General features: G+C 37.0%; 1 non-coding gene across 1 annotated transcript; it reads left to right on the top strand.

Moving 5' to 3' along the window:
• Positions 1 to 14,669: 14,669 nt before the first annotated feature.
• On the top strand, positions 14,670 to 14,742 carry TRNAV-UAC (transfer RNA valine (anticodon UAC)). Its single transcript has one exon. It is a non-coding gene; the product is annotated as a tRNA-Val (tRNA).
• Positions 14,743 to 22,883: the final 8,141 nt, after the last annotated feature.

Raw genomic sequence — 22,883 nt, 5'->3', positions numbered from 1 at the left:
CGCCGCGGTCGACTCGGAATGCGCCATCGCTCCAAACACCATCTACCGCTCCAAAACGTCTTTATTGGTCATGGCAGTTTAGATGGCTTATCGGGATTGCGTTGCTGTGGTTTTCGGTATATTGGCTTGTTCTTCAAATCTATAGTATAGTAATTAGTTTTTAGTATGCTTAAAATAAAATAAGAGATACATTAACAATATAAAAAGGTCTTCCAAATATTTTTGATTGCTAAAATCTAATTTCTTAAGACAAAAATATTTTTATTATTACCTTGTTATTTCGTTAGCCTTTGATGTTAATAAATAAAATTGTAGAATTCGGACAGAATGGAATTTATTCTCTAAACTTGAGGTATATATAAGTTAAATTGTATTATAATCTCAACAAAGAATCGTTATAGTCGTTAAAATATAAATTTGATTAACAACAAAATATCTTACCAGTCAAAAAAGGTTTCATAACCTTATATATCGCCAGGTTTCCTAATGTTGTTTTGCACGTTTTGTGCTTCTGTACCATAACTATGAAAATATTTTCGGCTTCGTCTCACTCTCCTTTTTGGAATTCGTTGGTGGTTAAATTGTCTGGAATGGCGACTCGTTGAGCGTTTGATAGTGCTGAGTAAGCTACTAGATATCTATATCTATATCTATATAAATCAAAATCCTGACTGACTATCTGACAGACTGACTGATAACCAACGCCCAGCCCAAACCGCTTGCCCTAGAAGGCTGAAAATTTGCAGGAGCGTTACCCATACGTAGTAGGCGCGTACTATAAAAGATTTTTCCAATCCGCCACCATCTTAAAAAATGGCGCCCAGAAATGTAAAAAAAATCTCTACGCAACAAAGCCCGCGCGTTTCAACCGATTTCATAAATATTTAGTACACTGGTTTCCTTTAACCTATAGACGGGCTCAATGGTCCTTCGGGCTCGATTTTTGCCATCTTTTTAAATGGCGGCCAAAACCTAAAAACCCTTCTTTATGGAATAATGTCCGCGTGAAAAGTAATAAAAAATGTCCCGACGGGCTGACGGGTAACGCCGAGTGCCTTCGCTCCTAGGGTGCTACAAAAATATTAGTCATCAGTAAAATCTACCCTTTCTTTATAACTTTTTGATGGAAGTTCTTATTACACGCGAGCGACCCCGCGGGTAACAGCTAGTTATCTAAATAAATAAAATCCTTCCTTCTCCTTTTTCGTGATTTTTAGATTTTTTTGGCCGCGTTTTACAAAATCTTTTAATTGGCTCACGCTTTTGAGAATTTTTACGTGGGACCACAAACATGTTTGCTAAATAGTGTTTTTTCATTGACGTTGATATCTTCATTAATTATTTAATTAATATTACCCTTTACAGGCGCGTTTAAGCGTATTAAAGCTCATTGTCTCACCAAAAACCATAAGAGCTAGCTTACAAATAGAGGACTGTACATGGGCGAATTCTCTCGAGCGGTATTTGTAAGAATAGTAGATAATTTTGTGAACAGACGATAACTCTATAGCTATTACTTTTTGGCTTTACCCGAGTCGAGTGTTGTCTATTTCCGCGGACTTCTTTTCTCTAAAATGGCACTATTTGTCTAAAGCCTGATTCCCACTTGGCGAATTTTTGTGAATGTTATTTTCGCCGTGAATAATTTCAGTCACTTTTTCGCCAAGTGGGATCTAGGCTAAATGTGAAAAGAGAGAGGTATAGTCTGCTTCTCTGGCGTTGCGCAATGGGACAAGGTTGCACTGCCTATTTCGCCAAGCTGGATACTTCCCCTCCGTAATAGGGTTTATCATTAATCTCTAATCTCATTGATAAATACAGAAATAGGGGTTCAGAAAAATAAATAAACATGTACAGAAAGAATTCAGTATTTATTTTTAAAATTACGTGAGTGGATACACTAATGAATTGATGAGTGGATACGCTAATGAATTGATGAGTTTATACGCTAAAGAATTGATGAGTTTATACGCTAAAGAATTGATGAGTTTATACACTAAAGAATTGATGAGTTTATACACTAAAGAATTGATGAGTTTATACACTAAAGAATTGATGAGTTTATACACTTAAGAATTGATGAGTTTATACACTAATGACCTGATGAGTTTATACACTAATGACCTGATGAGTTGATACTTAAATTTATTGAAGACGGGTTTTCATCAAGCAAAGTGCAAATTTTCGTCATCATTGCGACCCTAAGTTTGTGCTCAATATCGAAAGCAGCAGCTTTTTTTTAAAAAAATCTATTTTTAATTGTGCGTGCTCCGTTAATTCTTGGGCCGCTAAAAACTTGGGGTGATGTTCTTCCTCTCTTCGATTGGTAGGTCTTGACGGAGGTGCCATCCCACGGCGTCTTCCACTCCACGCTTGTCGAAATCCAATTTTTCCAGTAAATACACTGGCTCCTACATCAGTTGATTTACCAGGTGCTGAATCATTTGATGCACCAGCCACTACATTGTTTGATGCCCCAGCCACTACATTATTTGATACACCAGCCACTGCATTATTTGATACACCAGCCACTGCATTATTTGATACACCAGCCACTGCATTATTTGATACACCAGCTACTGCATTATTTGATACACCAGCCACTGCATTCGTTGATACACCAACCACTACACTAGTTGATACACCAGCCACTGCATACGTTGATACACCAACCACTACACTAGTTGATACACCGACCACTACACTAGTTGATACACCGACCACTACACTAGTTGATACACCAACCACTACACTAGTTGATACACCGACCACTACACTAGTTGATACACCGACCACTACACTAGTTGATACACCGACCACTACACTAGTTGATACACCAACCACTACACTAGTTGATACACCAACCACTACACTAGTTGATACACCAACCACTACACTAGTTGATACACCAACCACTACACTGGTTGATACACCAACCACTACACTAGTTGATACACCAACCACTACTCTGGTTGATACACCAACCACTACACTAGTTGATACACCAACCACTACACTAGTTGATACACCAACCACTACACTAGTTGATACACCAACCACTACACTAGTTGATTTACCAGGAGCTACATCAGTTGATTCATCGGGCACTGCATAAGCTAATGTTCCAGCTATTGAATCTGTTGATGTACTAGCCACTGCGTCAATTGATTCGCTAGCCGCTGAAATCTCAACGTCGGTTTTTCTTTTCTTTTTTGGTGTTTCAGTTACCTTTATAAATTATTGTTCAATTATAGAAATGCACATCAGATTTCCAATATCAACTCTTCAAAACTTAAGGTTGTTTCTTCTTCCTCACGTGTATTTTCATTACATAAATTTTAAATGTCAACTGCAACAGTAATAAAATTCGTTACATTCGCCTAATAAAAGTTAAAATACACATTTAACTCACAATGATATCCAGAATCTGAATAAGTGGCATTAGCCAAAAGGTTTAGCTGTAAAACCTAGCTCTAGAATCTTTTCTCCAATGGCATCTAGTTGTTTTGGAGATTATGGACTTCCTCCAGTTTTAAATCTTTCAATTTTGTCTTTACTTCTAGCCTGTGCCGCTCTTTTTTTTAAGTTCCGATACAATTCCGTTAATTGTTTAGATGTTCTATTTCTTTCAGCTCCAGCTACTGCATTGAACCTTGATGCTATTTGAACCCAAGCCTGGGCTTTTTGTTGGGAACAAACAGCATTTGTTTTTCTGTTTTCAATAACAGACTTAAAATATTCAACAAATGGAATAACAAGTTCTTTTTAAAACGATGTGAACGTTTTACTAGTTGATGAATTACCACTCAGTTTTAATATCAATAACCGGTCGAGAAAATTCAAAGCTATAAACTAGAACAAACGTACATTCAAAATGCCAAATTAAGAAATGAAATGGGAGCAGACGATAAACTAGCAACCAATGAAACAGTACCTTATAGACAGTCTCGATCGCAACCTGGGTTTGAAAAGTACCCACCAGAGGTCGACAAACCCCTAATCTTATATTGACGGTTACTACGAAATTCAAAAGAGGTTGACCCAAACCAAACCAAACCTGCGGTCATGGGTTAGCGAACCTTAGGTTGAACTCTGGGTTGAATATTTTTGGTTACTACGGACGTTAGAGAACTTTGGCGACTAGAAAATACAAAGGCAAAGGGATCAGGCATACCATTCGATGGTAAACAGGAATCTGAACCGCAAAAACTATTAGAGTTAATTTGGGACCCAAGGGCAGACACATTCTCTTTAGAAGTCACAAAAATCATTGAGACCTTATCCAACATTAGGCAAACAAAAAAAGGTGTGCTTAGTATTGTGGCACAAGTTTTCGACCCCATGGGGATTTTAGCGCCCTATACATTTAGAGCAAAAATGTTACTACAGACACTTTGAATTGAGAAAGTAAGTTGGGATGAAGAGCTATCTGAAAAACGGCCAAATGGTAGTATAGGGCCTCCACGGATTTTGCAAAAGCTTATAGTCGTTTCCTATAGTAAACGAGGTGGAGAACACGATGCCGTCAAAATTTTTCACCGCAAATGATTTTTTTTAAAGGTAGCACATATTACTTATGGTTGTTTTTATATTTGATATTTGGGACGCATACACTTGTTTAGATTATGTTTGGGATATTTTAGGTTCAGGTTAGGTTAGGTTAGTTTTAGGTTAGGTTAGGTTAGGTTAGTTTTAGGTTAGGTTCAGTTTCTATTAGATTTGTCCTTTTCCAAAATATTGCAATTTTCATAAAACAAAATTCAAAATCATTTGCGGTGGAAATTTTTAACGGCATCGCGCGTGTTCCTCACCTCATTTACTATCAGAAATAAGAACACACTTTTAAAAATCCGTGGAGGCCTTATACTACTATTTTACCAACTTTCACATACATACTGCGGACGGTTTTATTGTTAAGCCCTTCAACACAAAGACGTGGTTACTAACGTCAGCGATTAGAGTTGGGTCTGTTGTTTGTAATGGCGTTGATACCATAGCTGCCGGTACTCGCTCAACCGTTCAACTTATGTGTGTGAATTAAGTTGGTTCAGAACGCATTTGGAATCGCGGTAGTCTTTCGTTCCATCATAGTAGTTTTCGTACGTTTTGCTTAGGCTATGTTGAACCACTGGTACTTGTAAAGAGGGAGGAAAATTTGTTCTTGTACTTGTAGAAAATATATCATTGCTTGAACGGTTTGGAAATGCAAACATGGGGTTTAGTTTAGTCGGGACCAGAGTCTCGATAAGGTAAGGTGAGGCTTCTTTTTGGGTTGCAGTTTCCAAGGGCCGGAAAAGTAATTGAGTGGGTTAATTAGCTACCATTATGAGTGTACCGCAACATACTGTTCGTTAGATAAAAGAGAAGGATCTTCCTCAAGCGTTGGCCATTTGAGAAGAAACTGGGATGTACCAGGGTAGTGATAGTCTTTGGTTTCAAATTGATCCGAACGGAATGTGCGTAGCCGCTACTGACGATGGTAATTGTAAGACAATTCTCGCTTGCATGTTGTTCAGAGATAAATATTGACAAGTTCCTACTTTGAATGTTGTCTCGTAACGTTGGATGTACCAGCTGTATATGCAATCGGACCAACTCGGCTACGTGCTTTGACGCAGGTCAAATACTTGGTACTTGCGCCGCCGTTTTTTCTCGCGAAGAACTGGCCTTCTTGAGTCTATACGTCGTTTGACCCGAGTACCGTGGACGAGGTGTTGGTGGAGGGATCATGAAGGCCGCCCTGGACTACGTCGGTGACCGTAATTGCGCCCTCAATACCAGCGAGAGTCATTTGGCGACGTACCGGGATCGCGCTGGGTTGGGTTTGTTTACCGAATGGATTTTCATCGCCTACGAGAAAGATAGGGCCGATGTCGATTGCATGAGGGAACGAGTACCCGGAGTTAATGTTGTCGATTTCAACAAAAGCCCTCTTTTCGAAGTTCATTCGGACCTTCCCAGCGGCCAGAAACTTCGGGGTTATATCAGGAGCTAATAATAACCCCCCTTCGGGTGGGGGAAGTACGAAACTTGCCATAAGCTAATGGTAATAATCGCGAACAACAAGATTTTGTCGTTGCGCATATAAAGGACTATCCTGTTAATGGACATACAACTTTACAGTAGATTGTAGTAGTATCTATACTCCTTGGTTTTCGTTCCAAAACTTCCGTTAGCTGGGATCTCCGGCGTTAAGAAAAATGGCGAGTATGTGGAGGTAGAAACACGATGGAATTCTTATATTAAAGATACTGCGATTAAAATGTCCAAACCGTTTTAATTTACCCACGGAATTCTCACTCACACATATCACAACAAAATATTAATGACGATAGTTTAAATGTTTTGTAGAAAGCTAGGAACCATCGCAAAGCCAACTTCTTAGCCAAGGCTTAATGTACACCGTGCAGACAGACGCGACTCACGAGCCATTTTAGGTCCCAAAAATCACAAGACAAAAATAGTACTAAACCGGAAAATGGGAAATGAATGCGCGTGGGGGCTAAAAATTGGGGTAACTATTTCTTTGGGAGTTAAGCGGTGTATAAATCCGTTGAGCTTTACGGCGAAACTTTGTTGTTACGGGCATTTTAACCAGTTTCGTACTTCGGTTATTATGAACTCCTGGTTTTATATATTCCGTTGAAGAACAACGCCGAGAGCTTAACATTTATGTCTTGGACGTGGTTTCGCGTCTCTTATGGAAGGAATCGGTCCCTCTGGCCGAACCCAATAAAATATGGTCTCAACACGACCTCAACTTCTGCAACTTTTAACTAAGGATAAGTATTGAAATTATACCAACATCTGTATTTTCCTCTAACTGTATTGTAAGTAACTATGAGATGTACCGTTTTGTTGACAGTCTCAATGGACAAAGAGCGTTCAATATTTATAAGTTTAGGGAACTCGTTGTAGTGTGTTATTCATGTTGTGGTTAATAAAGTAACATAACATAAAAATGAAACCAAAACCAAATTTCTAAAAATTGCTCGCTGTGACGAAATTCTTTATCACCTTCTCGGACAATCAGACAACGTTCCGTCGCATTCCTGTCGCCAATAACTTCCTTGAGTTAAAATTAGGTAATAATATAATGAAAAAGTTAAGTTTATAAAATTAAATTGAAGTGAAAGCACGTAGTTTCGAGAGAAGTGCGGACTTCTATGAGAAGCCTCAATGCGGTCTCGGAACGTAAGTACAGCTTTATTAATTGAAATACAGAAGCCTTTGTTAGTCTAATAAAATTGTTGGAATCTTCAATAATTGAAAAATATGAGTGATTTACTAACTTCTGTAGAAGGAATAGGAGGCTGTGAAACTAGGCGTGTTTTCGTGAGAACTTAGCACATTAATATTTATTTTTATATATTTGTTGGTGCAGATCTGAAAGCCCATATGGCCTATAGAGTAATATCAGTGACGTTTTTCGTCTGCTTATACATTTATTCCTTTGACATGTTAACTCAAACATTATGTGGTGCTTGGGAATTTTCAAAGTAAATGTTTTTGATCCGCCATTTTGAAGGCAAAGTTGCCTGTAAGTTCAAGTTAATTATGGAGGGAGCTAGGAGAGGGCGAGTATCATCTCCACTACTTGAAGACTCCGGATCTTCTGTAAGCGGGTTAGCGGGATGTTGGTGTACTCCTTCTGGACTCGTTGATAAGGTATGGACCTTCGGGGTCTTGTGGACGAATTTCCCGTTTCTGGCGCTTGGACGCGCTTTCTGTTTCGTTTGATATTTACAACCTGGGCAGCGTTTTCGGAGGAGGACGAACTCAATTCGTCCCGCACTTGAGATCTTGGCCGGACTACTCGCCGACTAGATTAAATCCTGGTGGACTTCTACTAGATACTTTTCTCAATTGTTTCTTCTTTTGTCTAATGACAGAAGATGTGGTTGTCGGGATACTTCTCTTACGGAGATCGTGGACCTCGGGTTTGTCACTAGAGAGACTGCTGCTTGACAATTTTCGTACGGGTTTTCGTTTTGGTCCAGGAGCGGCTGAAGAAGTAGTCGGATGACCTCTCTTTTACTGTTCCGGTTCGGATAGAATATCGTCCTCCGTGGAGGTGCTCAATTTGCGAAGATTCTTTTTCCAGGGTTTTATTCCTTCCGTTGTCGTCGTAGTAGGGTGATTTCTCTTTTCCCTTCCAGGCGTGGGCTGTGAGATAGGAATCTCTTGAGTCGTCACAGCAGGAAGTTGAGGTCCTTGAGACAAGGGCTCGTCGGCCGGAAAAGTTACTTCCTGATGGACTATGTTTTCCTGTCCTTCCTTCTCCGGCTGGATTTCTTCTGGTTGATTTTGTTCTCGTTCTTGAGTTTTCCTTTTCGGTACTCTGTTAACAAATCGGAATGGCCCGAACATTTCTTCTACTTCCTAGAACGACTCGGAGGGTCGTTAAGGTCTTTCTTGTGATACGTTGGGGGAAGGCGTTCCTTCGGGAGGTGGTGTAATTGTTGACCTTACTGGAGCGACAGGTGTTTTCGGTATGGTGTTTTCCATTTCCTGAACTCTTCCCTCAGGGATGACTTCCTCTGGTTCCTCGGGTTCTTCTCTTGGAGATGGCGCCTCTTCATTTTCTTCCAATGTGGCTTCTGGAGTTTGGTACAATTTCAATTGGGAGATGTTAATAGGACCTGTCTTTTGTCCAGAGATTATGTCTTCAAGGACGTATACCAGAGGATTACGTTTCTCGATAATCTTAAACGGGCCGGTCCATTTCGGGCAGAGTTTGGCCATTTGGCCAAGATTGGCATTGGATAAAGGGTGAGTAAATTTCCAGACTTTAGTCCCGACATCAAATTCAATATCTTCCCTACTGAGATCGTAGTATTTCTTTTGCTTGGCTTGTGCCAGTTTTGAAAAGTTCTTGGTTAATTTTCATTGATCTTTTAAGATTTTCAATGTCTCTGAACGATCTTCAAATTCTTCGAGAGGCATGCCAACGTCTATATCCCATGGGAGTCTTGGTTCTCTTCCCATGTTAGAGTAGAATGGAGATCGTTTTGTTGTCTCGTGGGGAGCGGAATTGATCGCAAAGGCGAGAGCGTTCAACGTTTCATCCCACGTTCGATGATAATTTCTACATATTTGGAAATCGTTTCTCCAAGGACGCGATTGTTGAGGAAGTTAATTTTAAATTAAGCAATTTAGGTAATTAAACAGTTCAAGTTAAAGATTAATTTCAGTATGAACGTTTTTCTTTTGTCAAGTGTCAAATATTTGTGTTTCAATGTAATTTAAGATTTTATATCAAGGTCAAAAAGGATAGTCTAGGGCTCGGAGTTTTTATAATATAAGCCATTTGAATAATGATGACTATCATGTCATTATACATAATACGATATGCATTAATGGATTGTAACTGAAGTAGACGATGAATTTGTTCATATACAAATATCTATAAACAAACGAAAGAAGTATATATTTATTCAATTTACTGTTATAAACAGTGATAATCGAAATACTTTAACAGTTTAATTATCGTAACTTTAGACTTGATAACAACCAACAAAATATAAACAAGGCGTATCAACAAATAAATGTCGGCGTTCATTCGTATATAGCGTTTTTTATAGATGAAAGAAAATAATTTCGTCATATACTTTATAATCCATTAAAAAAATTGCAACTTATTACACATCTTTTTAATACTCATAAGAATTTTTTCAACTAATAGAAATTATAAATCAACAATATGTTATATTTTGAAAAAATATCTGCAGACCTCATTGACAGTTTAAAATCTTCATGTTTTTAGATCCTTCGTTTTGGCTACTCGTTTATGGTTTCATAACTTAGTTGCGATCCATTTTCGATTCATTATACATTGCCATCATGTTGGAGATTCCGCATACCCGCATCAGTGTTTGGCATCATTTTGATATATTATGTGAAGCATTCGGTAATAAAATAAAACGTGTTGCGAAATGAGTATATTGTTTCCGAGTAGTAAGTGTTAAATTATTTTTGTTGACCTTTACTTTAACTAAAGAAATTACTAAATAACTAAACTGATTTTGATTATTAACCCTATTTTGTTTTGTGAACTGTAAATGTGTGTCATAACTCTGTACAAAAATTTAATTAGAAATGTTTTGTTTCATATTGAAATACTAACCCTTCAAATAAAAAGTTTTATCAATAGTCTTTTTGGGTTTCTCTTGCCCATAGTTCTATTTCACTTTCGCGTGAGTCACGCTTATGGTTTAAAGTAATAATTTTGTTTGTTAAAATCAGTTCATTATTCCACCGAATTACTTCTGATAGACGTTAGTTCGACCAACCCTTTAATTTTATTCAAAGGAATAAAGTTGACTTTTAAGTTCTTTTTCAGTCTCAAATTTTAAAGTAAACTTAGCTCTCCCACTCTTGGGCAACCCTTCGGCCAAAATCCCATTGCACTACGTGGGACAGCTATAAACTTGAATTAAATACAAGCGGGATTAGGTGTCCCTGCCCAAGCGTTCTCGGTTTAGTGGCTTAGGTCAAAATGTTTCAAAGTTTCCCAGAATTCAGTCAAATACATGTGTCTAGTCCAAGCTTACTTGGTTTAGTTTCTTGTAGAGAGCTGCATTTCAGTTTCAAACGTTACCATTTTTTCCATACCAATTTTGTTTACTAATTCCACCCATATTTCTCATCAACCTCCCCATCCGTTGCCGATCCGTGGTTTCCAAATACCAACCATTCCCATTCCCAATTAAGAAACGTTATTGCAGTTCCAACCATTAACGAAATAAACAATAGCAGAAAAGCATTTCCCTACCAAAGAGTTCGAAAGATTATAACCTTTGAGCGTCTTGGTTTGGCCCAAAATTACCACTGCAATACGGGTTCTTCATCAAGAATTTTAGTAAAAATAAGGAGGATGAACAACTGTAGAAAAATTTAACTTGGCTGAGGGACTCCTGTTCGCCTGTCGCCAAGTAGCATGAGTCACTTCCTCAAAATATCTATTCCGAGAATGAGATGACTAGTAGTGGCACCTATGTTATATTGCCTTATATCGTCTAATACTGTCAAAGGCAGATATCTGCCCTTACTCAGTGGCAAAACCGTTTTTATATATTTTAAAATTTTAGGATCTTCCATAGAAAATAGATTCTATCTATTTATTAACCATTTCCAACTAAAATGTGTATCAATTTAACCACTTTCATTCCATATTGGTTTTTTCCGTCCATTCCCGATCCGTAAAACCATCCATTCCCACGGTTTTCAATGGTTACCGCGATAAATGGAAATAAACCGTTTCCATGCAGCTCTCTAGTTTCTTGGGTTGAAGTGTTTTTTTAGGTTGAAAAATACAGCCAAATATAAGCGTGAGTAGGTGTCTTTGTCAAACCATTGAGGCTTTGATTGAGAAGTATTTCATGTTTATCAGAATACAGTTAGATACAAATGTACTCCGTCTAGTGCAGCGCCCGGAACCTTTTCGCACTTTAGTTTCGTTAAGTTTACAGTTCCAAAGAACTTGAAGTAGTTACTCCTAATGTGACAATTTTGAAATGAAAATGGAAATGCACTCGTCATTTTTCTCGCACCAAACTTGAAAGATCTTAAGAAAGGTTTTCATTCGCGTTTTCAGTCAATACTTTCTGTACCGGAAAATAAATACCTCGTTAATGAAATTGCGGTTGGTTCTTCATGTATTATAACAGATGTATATAATACTTCTCTTCGAGAGAGGTGTACCACAATGCGGGGTAATTGTAACATGATTCTCTCTCAACATCAGAATAACGGTAATAGTTAGTGTAGGGCGCTGTAGGTTAGCTGTGGCATAGGGGCTAGCCACCGCCCCTCTATGCATTGTAAAGGGACCCACTTGTAAATAAGTCGCGAGTTGACTTAGTGTGGATATCCCTTCCTAGACCAAGCTTAGATTATTATATTTGGAGCAAGGTTACTAAACCTAATCACATACGCGATGTATTGTTCATTCATCATATTACTTTCTTACGGCTTAACTATTTCAAAAGCCCCGCTTGTGGATTTATGTCCCGCGTCAGGACGAGGTTTCTGAGGTGATTGCTGAGGACTTAGTGTAGGCTTATGGAATTCACTAGATTTATTATTAATAAGTCAAACCTCATTTAAAACATTTAAAATTATTTAAAAACATATTTACAAAAAGGTGCACAATTTTATGTCCCGCGTCAGGACGTGGTTTTTGAGGTGATTGCTGTGGACTTATTGTACGCTTATGGAATGCACTAGATCCATTATTAATAAGTCAAACCTCATTTAAACATTTAAAAGTATTTAAAAATATATTTACAAAAAGGTGCATAAATTTTAAAAGCATATTTCAGCTGACATCGCGTACTGCATGAAGCTATTTTACTTTAACCGAACTGACCTGGGAATTACTTAACGCTAGTGAATTTAACTAAAAGGACTCTTATGTAAACCAGATGCATTGCTGATAAGAATATCCACGTAACTAAAGCTTTATTATTATTGTTGTGGCACCGATATTTACAAGTAAACCTCAGCGTGTATAAATACTTGTCACTTTCTCAAAGTAGAGCTACCCACCGTGTTTGTAACGTTCGTCCTACGCATAGACATCCGTTGATACTCTTGTGTTAATCAAGTTCTAAGACTGAAGAGAGGATATCTCGTTGAAATCATTTTTGATACCAAACACACACGTTATTTCATTAACGTCTTGGTGTCATTTATCATTAAAACACCAGGGAATCAAGCTAAGAGTAATGAAAGTCATAAAATGATAACCCTTTCGTAGTGAAACACGAGTTTCATCGCAAACAGCTGTAACGACTGATGTCATCTTGAAGCATATTTTTAAATATTAAACAAAGCCGGAATTAAATTTAAACCTCTCATAGATATACGTTAGTAACGGTAACGTTGCTATACAATGTCTGTGAGAGACCACTATCAGAAAGAAAGCTTGTATGAATGGTTACGGAAAAGAGCCAATATAAACAAATATGTTACCTTTTTCAGTTGCCAATATTATTCGCAAATATAAATACCTAGCGCTAATATTGTATACTAACAATTTCAATTGAATAAAAAAGGTCTTCTATATACTTATGTTATTGTTTGTAAGTAACTTAGTCATTATTATTATTTGTTCTGATATATATATTAATAATATATACATCTCAATATCTATAATTTCAGATAATGTATAAGTGAGTCCAAGCCCTACAAGTTCTGATTGAACAGAACTAGCCACGTTTTGCTGTAGGTTCTGATTGGAATTACTTCCTGAAGTAGTAGCCGTTGCCATGTTACCTCCCGCTGTGGTTCCCGTTCCACTAACTTTATCCATTGTTTAGTTTAATTAGTTTAATTCACTAATTCCGTGGGATTTTATCCCAAAGTTTATTTTCACAAGTGAATTTGTTCCTTCCGAATCGCGTTTCAGATTGCAAGTGCTGGTTATTCGAGGGTCCCTCGAAAACCGTTCTATTGCCCCCTATTGGGCTAACATTTATTGAGTTTGTAGGCCTAACTGGCAGGTATAAAGGAATGGAAACGAGCTGGGTTTATCCAAATGCTGGTCATCAGCTCGCTCCACTCCCCTGCCCCTAACTAATCCATTGATAACACGTGGATGATGGAGAGATATGAACGAGTCAAGGGAACTTTACACAACCCTTGACCTCGTACCACCCCAAGCATCTCCACGTGCATCTTTCTTTAGAAATATATATAAGTAAAGAAGTAGGTTTTTAAAATCAGAAGTATATAACATAAGTAAAGTATGTTTCCAGAACTATTTTTAACAAGCTGCGGAACGAAAAATATCTTGCCGTGTTTTACCCGTTTTTCGCTGACCGTTAAAAAGTATGTTGTTTTATTCGGATAACCCCAAAGTAGCCGTATCATTAGCGAAGGAATTCAAACGTTTGTTCCCTAATTTTAATGAAAATTCAACGAAATCGGAAGAAGTTAAGGGATTTCGCACCGTTTCCAACAGGACAAAAATGGAAAAAGGTTTAATTGAATTAAGTTGCGACGAATTTGGTGACGAGCCCTGCAGTGTTTGCAGCTGGACAAAATTGGAAAAGGATTTAATCGAAGTATTTTCCGACGAGCCCAGTGTTTCCAACTGGAAAAAAATTGGAAAAACATTTAATCGAATTATGTTCCGACGAATCCAGCAGTGTGTCCAGCTTTGAAAATTCTTCGGGTTCCAGCTGTAAATCATGTAAGTATAACGAAGAAATGCCTACATTCAAAAATCAGGGTAACTGCATGAATGGTTTAGTCAGGGAATTCTAAAATAAAAGGTCTAAAATATGAAGTAAAAGTCGGGAAATTTTAAAATTGCTTAGTCTCGGGGAATTCTACAGGGCCGGTAGGCCCTTGTAGATATGACTTGATACTCTTTTGTAACGTTAAAGCAAAATTCACATGCTTTTACCAATTTTCCTATGGAGATTAACATGGGGTTTTTCGTGATATTTAACCACCTCTAACTGAAAAACTAGAGCGAAGTTACTTTTCGGAATACTCTTAATTTAACAATTAAGTATTCAGGGTGTGCGATCGGCTAGTCTAATCAGAAACAATTAAGTCAAAGTATGTTAATTTTAGTTAATTACAGAAGTACTTGTTTCGACCATCGTGATTGGACATAATAATAATGCTAGAGCTCTTCGAAAACTCAAAATAACCAAGTATCTATGGTGTAGTGGTTATCACGTCCGCTTTACACTCGGAAGGTCCCAGGTTCGAGCCCTGGTAGATACATGACTTGACTATCGTTATTGGACACAATAATAAGCTAGATCTCTTCGAAAACTCAGAATAACCAAGTATTCATTGTGTAGTGGTTATCACGTCCGCTTTACATGCGGAAGGTCCCGGGTTCGAGCCCTGGTAGATACATGTTTTGACCATCGTGATTGGACATAATAATAAGCTAGATCTCTTAGGAATCTCAGTATTACCAGGTATGTGTAGTGTAGTGGTTATCTCGTCCGCCTAACACGCGGAAGGTGCAACGTTCGGGCCCTGCTAGATGCATGTTTTGACCATCGTAATTGGACATAATAATAAGCGGTGAAGAAAACATAATTACTCAAAATTTAATTACATTAAGACTGAAGCGACAGATATTATATATAAACGTCTTGGTTTGGACCAAGGCCGAAAAAACAAACGATATGTGTGAGGTTTATCAATTGACTGAAGTATCAGATATTGAAATTTTTTCTACTTATTTTTATACACTCAATCCTTAATCAATATTTAATTCAATCAACTGATTTTACTGTTAATCGACCTAGTCCCTCTAAATTAATTGAAAAAATTACATATCTACGCTTTTTCAAGAACAATTACATTTTCCGAAAACATTTTATCATGAAATTAATTATTTTGAAGGGACTTCGTGTCGATGCTCACTAACTTGTGAGCATCTTGACCGACATAGTTTTAATTGTTGCTGGCTTGACAAATTTTCAAGTTTGCACCAAAAGAAGTTTAAATCTGTTTTAAGTTGTTGATAAGACTGTCGTTTAGAGTGAATGTCGTCTACTTAAGACAAAGCAACAAAGTTTTATCCTGTGTGGTAAAGGGTAAAGATCACATAAACAGAAATACTTCTCAGACTTGTTATATTCATTTCCCGCGGAAATAATATGGTTAAACACATCATTCATTACTAGTTATGCCAAGAAGGTCACATTTAACTCCGACACCCCCTCCCTTCCTCTATTTTCAAAATATATGGCATTTTATAATCACCAGTGGTTTCAGTGTATGGGTCATCTGAGCCGTCGCAACACACTCAGCCAATATTACCATAGACTGAGTTATGACCAAGAAATTCTTAAGTACGGAAAAGGAAGTTCCAGTGCAACTTTACCATCAAAGAGGCGACAATAGAAATGTAGCATTTCGATATACGAAATTAAATGTATAAATTCGCGCAACACCCTTGTTTGGCATCCACGATCAAATATTTACATTTTCCATTCGAGTTATGCCAAAGTTCGCTTGCTTTTTTTAGACATCCAGTAGAACATTTCAAATATTCAATACTGTATCCTCAACATGATAAATTAATTTCACGATAAAATGTTTTCGGAAAATGTAATTGTTCTTGAAAAAGCGTAGATATGTAATTTTTTCAATTAATTTAGAGGGACTAGGTCGATTAACAGTAAAATCAGTTGAGTGAATTAAATATTGATTAAGGATTGAGTGTATAAAAATAAGTAGAAAAAATTTCAATATCTGATACTTCAGTCAATTGATAAACCTCACACATATCGTTTGTTTTTTCGGCCTTGGTCCAAACCAAGACGTTTATATATAATTTCGTTTTGGTTCGGTAATTTTCCCTATTGTAATACAGTTAGTATTTATAAGAGCATGTTAATAGTCATTTGTAAAGGCAATATTCTAATTTTTCTACAAACAAAAGTTTATTTAAAATTGTCAGGGAATTTCGAAATGAGATAATAGATAGTTTACACACAAGGAGGATTCATGCCATTTATACCAGGAGGACGTAAACTCGTCTGCTTTTGTCCTCCAGGTAGCCCAGCATCCTGGTGTAAATGGTATGAATCCTCCTGGTGTAAAAGATAGGTGTAAACTATCTATTGACTTTCAAATTAATAAAAATGAGAATAGTATCCGTGATTTCGTTCAATTTTCAGCTATTTTGGGTTATTGTCGCTATGAGACACTTTTAATTTCTTTGCAACTAAAGCCGAATCCAATCCTGAATCCAGTCCAGTTGGATCCCCTATTAAAGTCGAAACAAAGATTAAGGGTAAAGCGATTACAAAAACGCCGAGTGACCACCTGCAGATGACATACAAGGTTAGGCCTTCTACTTCAAAACTTGTGAGTACCCTACACATTAGTAATTAGGCCTAGTAGACGTATTATTATCACTATCACAAAGGTCCACAGTCTTAAAACATGTCTTTACTGTTTATAATCACGCATCTGTTGAAAATAGCTCTCGAGCGTCCACCGTTGACCGGTGATTGCCACTTTTATATGTTTATATGTTACTTTACTTATAAATAGCATAAACCTTGCTTTATATGTTACAAAAAGATGCAAAGGACGCCAAGACTTAAATTTTTTGGTTTAAATCAAGTTTTTTATCTGTTTTAAGGCATAATGAACCAAAAAATTGAGACCAGAGGTGAAAAAAATATGGGTTTTGATTTTTGTGTCTCTTATGAAGAGACTTTAACCGTTCAGAGTGAGCCGAAAGTTCAATACACATTTAAGTCATCAGGGTTAGATTTTTACAATAGAAGTAAACCTCGTGACGGCAATTTATAGCTAACTAAATAACTGGGTTTTTTGCGCATAACTTTGTTTGTAATTACACAACCACAGCGAGTAGAAACTAACGTTTGGTAATGTCGATTTTGAAGTAAAGGGTTAAAGATGTTTTTAGAAGAAAGGGACTTTCACGAACCCCCAGAGGGAATTGTAAGATGTGTAGGAGGATATAGGGGCCATTGGTATTCTAATTGCCAAGGAACTTCCCCATCGGATCGAGGTACTCAACTTGCGCTCACCCGAAGTCAAGGCTAATTATTGAAAATTTAATGGTAATATTACAAATTTTGAAGGAAAAATTACGTTTTCGAATTTTCATCAAATTTACCGTTACAAACTTTACCATTAGATATTTCATTGCGTTTTAAAACTCCTCGGCTTTTCCTTTTTAAAGAGCTATTGATAGAGTTTCAACGAATGACAATTTTAATAACGAGGTTTATAGAACCAAAAATTTAAAAGGTGCAGTTCATAATGCGAAAACTAAAAGCAAATCATCCATTTCACTTATGCAAGTTCGTAAATGTCATCAAAGAAACGTGAACCTGAACATTGAATTCCATCATGCTGAGCATCGTTGCTTTGAAATTGCTCTTTTAAAAATGCACATTTGAGAACCCCTATTTAAAAGTAATTATTTTCAGTGGTAAAGTAAATTGTCAGAAAATGTGCGAAACACTTCCGGCCAACAATACCTACCTGAATTTTGGCATATACTGGGTAAATAAGAGCACTTTATTGTGGAAATGCGAGTCTGTAAAACAAATGCTATTTCGCAGGTTAAAAACTTTACTGTACCGGAAAATAAAGCCTTTAATCCATACGACCAAATTATTATTTTCATATTATTTTATTATTCTAGGAAAGCGGTAGTCATCCTTCGTCTGACATTATGAATTTACCTACCATAACACCTGTTCAGCCAAAGCAATCTTTTTAATGCGTTGCTCATCAAGCTTGCTCTTTACCAACTAGTTTCCAGCACCGCTCTACGTTCCATTGCTAGTTCATCCAATCCGTCCGTTGATTACTCCCTTCGGCCACGTACGACATTTTCAATAAAAAACTAGACGTTCTTGAAGCTCCAATACCTGTTCCTTCACAGTCAACTGAGTTTTCTTGGTCAGTCTCTTCTACAACTGTCAACCACTCTAATGCCTTGCTTCCGAATAACAATAACTCAACCAATACCACAAACAATCTTCGGGGATCTTCTATCATCGTTTATACAAATATAAGAAGTGTACGTGGGCAATATGCGTTCGCTGAATTGTCCTCTCTGATTTGCTTCCACAAGGCAAATATAGTAGCCATAGTTGAAACGTGGATGAAGCCGGACATTTTGGATAGTGACAGATCTATTCCCAAATTTCACTAGTTTCGACGGGATCGCGTTGCCTCGGCCAATGGTCGCGGTGTTAGCTCTTTTTATACACAAAGACTATCTTTCCGAAGCCATTTATATTGTTCAATCGAATCAGAAAGATTTATGGTCTTCAACAATTGGTCCTGACTTTTTAACAGTGCTTTGCACTAATGACAAGGACAGTATATTATTATTATTGGTTTTATATCGCTCGCTTTCCTTTGACAACCACGAGCAAGTCCGCCTTGTCCTAACCATAGCCAACGACTACTGTTTGATGAAGAAATGCAAACTTTTGTTTTTGGGTGATTTCAATTATCCAAACATTGAGTGGTCGGACTTTACTTCGCTCTGTGGAGCAACTTTGGCAATAAAAGCATTTTTATAACGGGTTCAGGATCTAAATCATCATTGTCGTTGAAACCACAAGTGCGAGAAAAGCCAGTACCACACCTAGAATCTTGGATCTTTTACTAGTGTCGGATCACTTATTGGTTCACAATTTATCTCAACAGTCGCCCATCGCGTCCAGCGACCATGTTTTAACATTTAATTGCGCATTTTCGTCCAGTCCCATCACTAGACCTACACGTGACTATTTCAAGGGCGACTATGAAAACTTTCGGGTTTTTTTTATCAAATCAAGACAAGTTAGTGGCTTTGAAAAATCAAACTCTTGATGCATTCTGGTCGAGGTTTTGTTCAACTCTACAGCGAGAAATTTCGCATTATATTCCTTACCACAAAACATCATCGGCTCGGCCACCTTTTAATGTACGTTCCACAAAATCATATGACTATAAGAAACAAACTTGGGCACGCTATTCAAGACTAAAGAAGCGGAAAGCCGACAATACTCTCGTTGAACAAGCATATGACTGCTACAAAAAGGCCCGAAATGGTTAAAGAAAAGCTGCCAGGAAAGCTCAGCGAAAAACGGATGAGCGGTTAACTTCCATGATAAAATCCAACCATAAAGCTTTCTGCACTTATGTTAACAATGAATCAATGCAATATCGATAAACTTAATCATTGAAAGGGCTGGTCCGAGATGCAATTGGCGGAAATACTAAACTTGATTCGTGAATTACTAATTTTTTCAACTGAGGAACATGTAACTATTTTATTTGCAAACATTAAATATATTGTAGGAACAAACCTGCGTCTGGTTCATCATTTAAAAAACTATAATCCTTTGAACTATCAACAGAGAGACTAGTTGAAGCTATCACATTAGGCTTATTTAATTTTGTAACCTTCTTCTTTGAAGAATTCTCTTTTCCGCCATTACGAGTTCTTGATTTCTGGCCCTCAGTTTTATTCTTTTCTTGAAGGGCTTTCCTGAGAGATAATTTTCTCTTTATTGACTCCTTGTTTTCGTATTGGTATTCTTCTTTGCAATCTTTGACAAGTACTTTACCCCTTGTATTCAAAAAAATGTCTATGACTTTGCCAAACCATATAATGTCTCCGTTTGTTAGTTTTTCCAGTCATCTGTGAGTTCTTCCAAAATTGCCTTAGATGCCAGATCTTTAATTTTTGCCCCTCTTAACTGAGAAACATTGTACTTGTTAAAGTTATCACAAACCTCTTTCATTTTTTGAAACAAATCAAAACATTCATCTGTTACGAGCATTAACTTTCCTCTATCGAGAGCACGTGTCCAGGCTTCATAATCACCACTAGCATTTACTTTATCACATTCAGAAGCAGAAGTTTTATTTTTTAATAAAGCATTAACAATAATTGCAGGACATTTCTTCTGATTTAGCCTTCGCATAATAAATCCTGCAATGTAATTTAATGTATCCAGACGTTTCTTCGGCTGCAGATTCTCATTACAAAATAGTTGGTTCAACGGCAAATTGAGTTCTTTTCTTAGTTTTAATTCCTTTTCTTTCTTTTTAAATTATTTTAAAACAGACTCTTCGACACCAATTCTTAGTACCAACATTAACTTTTGGAAAAAGTCTTGGAAAAACAAGCAAATTGAAAACTTCTGTAACGTGCAAGGCAGCTGCTTGAACGAATCAAATGATTCAAATATTCCTTTAAACCTTTCGTTGACCAATAAATCTTAGCATATTAATCAAAACGTCTTGGATTTAACCAAGACCTAAAAAGTATCGATAAGAAGAGAGTTAAGCTAGTGACTGAAGGCCCAGATATTAAAAGTTTTTTTTTAAATTAAGACTTACACGCTTAAGATGCTGTTCGGACAGTGGGACAAAGGACGATCTTCCTCGTAGAGCTTAACATGGCTAGGGCTCAGGGTTTTTTGAACGATTTTTTCCGAAAAATACGATTAACTACAAATAATCGAAAATGATTCAGAAGTTTATTCGTTTAAACATAACCACTTTTTTAGACGATATTGTTTGAGACTGAATAATGTTAGTAGGATTTTCCGAAAACAATTATATTGAAAAAAAGGTTCTACTCTATGTTCGGTTAAATTCAACATATTTTCTATTGCAAAATCCACTTGCTTCAATGTCTAACTTTTAGCGTAATATTTTGTGATTTAAGATTTCTAAAAAATAACCTATTAATTTTTTTCTTGTATACATTTATCTAGAATATTATCACTAGTATTGTTTTGTGGAATTTAATATGTATATGGTTTTCTACGTATCAGATATTTATGGAAGACTTTTCATTACATCACATCGCCGAGCTCACTTATTGTCACCATCTTTTCGATTAAATCCGAAAAATCATAGTTATTACGTTGTAGGTGGACTATGCTGCAAAATCCTATCTTCCAAGCACTAAAAAATATATCTGTGATATTTTCGCCTTATGGATCATTCTATACCACCTTATAACCATCAAATACCATGTTAATAATAGCAAAATTCCACAGGTTTTAGTGTGCAAAGTGAAATGAGTGTGTGTGAACTTAACGTCTTTGATTACCGGGCTTGAAAACTACTTTTGCGTTGTGGAAGTATTTTCGAAGTAAATTATCGATAAACGGACACATGAAACCTTTAATAGTCTTTATTTACATTCATCTATTTTAATATTGAGTCTTTCCAACTATTTGTTCCACCACATTTTTAAACACATCATCTTAGAGATTGTTTCTGGATTAAGGCTTCCTCTCTTACACGTGACAAGATTCAACCCTTTGGAAAAAACTTCTTCCGAAGGCACCGAAGTTGCAGGAATGGCAAGGAAATCCCTTGCCATGTTGGCAACTCCCGGATACGTATCTTCATTAGCCTAGTAAGTAAAAGGTTATGCTGAACTTGCAGGACATAAAGCCAAAAAGGTTAGTTTTAGACAGGTGACCCGGTTTGATACATATCCATATAGTTCAAATTAACATATGTATTTGCAACAAAATTAACGTGTAATATCAGAAGCTCATTATAGCCGAAGGATGACACAATGTACCATATTATACTTTAGTTCGGTAACATATTATTCTTCAAAGGTTCACACTTAATGTTTACTTTCATGCTAATCGAAATTCGGTTGGAGTGAATTCCAGATCTATTCGATACAAAAGCCTAAGCAATCAACCCACCGCCTCTTGACATGGGCCAAAACTCACAAGCGTGCCTTGGAAAATAGTCAAGCGCTAATAGGGTAATGACGAGGGTACTATTTACCGCGTATTTGATTCCGTTTAGTAACCTTGGTCCTTATGTTCTCGAAGATAATTATTGTATACTTCTGATAATATTGAAAATCACAATGTTATTTTTTATAGTTCATACCAACTCGAATAGCCGTGTCTTTAAAAAAGTCAAGTGACATTTGATCTATCATTCTAATATTAATAAAAAGAGTTCTGTGCATAGTGGAGCATCCAGGAAACATCTAAGAATGGTTTTAAAAATTAATTTCGATTCAAATTTCATGCATAATTTGAAAGTAGCGCCTCCAACTAATCGTGTAACACCTTGCCTTGTTCCGTGGCACGCTCTATATATCGTTGAACATTTAGCACGAGATGCAAAAAATAACACTCGTGTTATATGAAAATTTTGGCATACAGCGCGTGCCACGGAAAGTTTGTTCATTGGATAGCAGCGCGTTACGCGTTTTGTCGGAGGTGCTACCTTTACGTTATGAATGGGATTTGAATCGATGTCGGTTTTTAAAACCATTCCGAGATATTTGATGGATGTTACACTATACTGGATTTACAAGGCTTCCGTCCCCTTCTATAGGAGAGATGGCTACGGAGAGCGTTCAC

Source organism: Phalangium opilio, unplaced genomic scaffold, assembly GCF_054372755.1.
Source record: "Phalangium opilio isolate 3A_F unplaced genomic scaffold, DU_Popi_V2 ptg000060l_1, whole genome shotgun sequence".
NCBI lineage: Eukaryota > Metazoa > Arthropoda > Arachnida > Opiliones > Phalangiidae > Phalangium > Phalangium opilio.
This window is presented reverse-complemented; position numbering and strand designations above follow the sequence as displayed.